The sequence below is a fragment of the Sardina pilchardus genome, chromosome 18, assembly GCF_963854185.1.
Source record: "Sardina pilchardus chromosome 18, fSarPil1.1, whole genome shotgun sequence".
In the NCBI taxonomy this organism is placed as follows: domain Eukaryota; kingdom Metazoa; phylum Chordata; class Actinopteri; order Clupeiformes; family Clupeidae; genus Sardina; species Sardina pilchardus.
The window spans coordinates 15604643-15607024 of record NC_085011.1 but is presented as its reverse complement, the minus strand read 5'-3'; the positions used below and the strand labels follow the sequence as shown (position 1 = coordinate 15607024).

Below are 2382 nucleotides of genomic sequence, written 5' to 3'. Positions count from 1 at the left end.
GGACCAGTGTGTGTGCCCCTGAGGAGATGGTGTGTGTGTTTGTGTGTGTTTGTGTGTGTGTGTGTGTGTGTGTGTGTGTGTGTGTGTTTGTGTGGGGAGGGCACTCATCAGCCCACTGACAGCGGGAGCTCACAGTGCCCCCTAGAGCAGGGCTATTCAACTTCAGTACCAAGAGGGCCGAATGGAAAAATCACTGGGTTTTCAGGGGCCGCATAAAATAAGACGCCGCAAAATAATTGTATCCAACAATATTTGATAAAATCAGAGTAAAATTCAGTTCAATTCAATTGAATTTTATACACTGGCATAGAAACTAAGAACATAGCCTATTATCCATATCCATAAAAAAATCTTCTCAGACAGGTGATAGGCTGCCACACAAACTATACAAGTATTTGAAAACACCCAGGCTAACCATAGTATTTCATACCTGATGTCTGATAGCTGCCATATCATGCATCAGTGGGAAAAATTGCAGTGTTCATTTAACTAGCCTACTTCAAGATAAATGAATTAGGCTCATAAGTGTTTCAAACACACACAGTAGCCTACAGCGCCAATCTCTCAAATATACTTAGCATTAAATTTAAAGAAAAAGTAATGCCAGTTCTGCCTCTGTTCATCTATTTCACGATTTCTTACCGCTAAAGATTCTAAACTTCGAGCCTGCGCAAATCACAAACAATAACATTCCCACGAGTGGAGTGAAGATGGCTCTGTCTAAAGAAACGTCTAATTGACAACGAGAATCGTTCATTTTACCCTCTGCAACAAGTACGAGACTTTCATGTTTATTGTGCAACGAATCCATCGCTGTAAAGAAGGAATATAAAGTAAAGAGGCAATTCTCTACAAACCACAGCTCCTTCTCATTCTCATGACGAGACACGCGGGTCACAGGAAATTTGAAGCGGGCCACATCTGGCCCGCGGGCCGCTAGTTGAATAGGCCTGCCCTAGAGGAATGGAAGAGCAGTGCACTCTGACTGCAGGGGTGGAAACACACACACACACACACACACACACAAACACACACACAAGCGCGCACACACACACACACACACACGACATAGCCTCGCAGGCTGGGAGAGTTCTGTTTCAAATGAATCCTTATTTTTGTGATTATTTTTCTATGTGGAAACCCTTTAAGCTCTGCTGTAGCCCTCCTCTACTGACTACTGAGTCTCAGTGAGTGTGTGTGTTGTGTGAGACGCTATGCAATGGTTGCCCACTGCACTGAGGGACTGTGATGTGTATGTGTGTGTGTGTGTGTGGGTGGGTGTGCGCGCGCGCGCGTGTGTGTGAGACCTTCTCATCAATGTGTGTATGTATGTGTGTTTGTCTGATGCTATGCAATGGCTGCACTCTGCACTAAGGGACTGTGATGTGTGTGTGTGTGTTACCTTCTCATCAATGTGTGTGTCTGATGCTATGCAATGACTACACACTGCACTGAGGGACTGTGATGTGTGTGTGAATCTGTCACAGAGTGTGTGTGTTTGTGTGTGTGTGTGTCTGTCTGTCTGTCTGATGCTATGCAATGGCTGCACACTGCACTGAGGGACTGTTCTGAGCTTTAGTGCTTAGTCATACTCCTCCCGTAGAGGGAGGTGTGTGCGTGTGTATGTGTGTGTGTGTGTGTGTCTACCTTCTCATCATGACCTGTGTCTGTCCTCTGTGTCTGTAGTGGGAATGCCACACAGTATTACTGAAGTGTGTGTGTGTGTGTGTGTGTGTGTGTGTGTGTGTGTGTGTGTGTGTGTGTGTGTGTGTGTGTGTGTGTGTGTGTGCATCAGAGAGGTATTTGATGTGTGTTTATGGTGAAGCAGAGGCAGACTGAAGCACCTTCAGGACACTTGTATACTTAGCAAGTGGTTTCCGAGAAGCATGGAAGCATGTGGGAATTCACTCCGAATGGAATGGAATTGTTAATGTCCAGTAATGTTTACTCTCCACGTGTGTGTGTGGTCGTGTCGCTCAGAGGCCAGTCGCCGCGGGGAAAACACACTTTTGTGGCACGATAAACCCCAGTGTTGTACATAGATTGTAAATATGTTCAAATGTACATTTATAATAAATAATAATAAAGTGGAAATCTTAAGAAATAAATCCTGTTGGTCTGTTGCACTGGGTTGCTAGTGTTGGTTGCACTCATCAATGTTTTCGTCCTGAATCTATTTATCTGTGGGGTTTTCTGCAGTAGCCAGAGAGGCCTGCAGGGGGCAGTGTGACCAAGGGGCACTTAGGGGCACTAGAACCATGTCTATCTATCTAGACGGTTAAACCCAGCCCTATCTGCTGGTGATTGGGGAATTGAAGATGAAGAGACACTTTTAGATATTTGCAACATGGAATATATTCTAGAAATAAAATCAGAAATTGG

At 44.8% G+C, this 2382-nt stretch overlaps 1 protein-coding gene across 3 annotated transcripts in view; it reads left to right on the top strand.

Moving 5' to 3' along the window:
- ubtd1a (ubiquitin domain containing 1a) overlaps nucleotides 1-2082 on the top strand; it is a 15393-nt gene extending 13311 nt beyond the window's left edge. For all 3 annotated transcript variants that reach the window (XM_062518980.1, XM_062518978.1, XM_062518981.1), the window contains one exon: nucleotides 1-2082. This exon is cut by the window's left edge and continues 371 nt beyond it. The gene's annotated coding sequence lies outside the window, so the exon portion shown is untranslated.
- The last annotated feature ends 300 nt before the right edge of the window (nucleotides 2083-2382 follow it).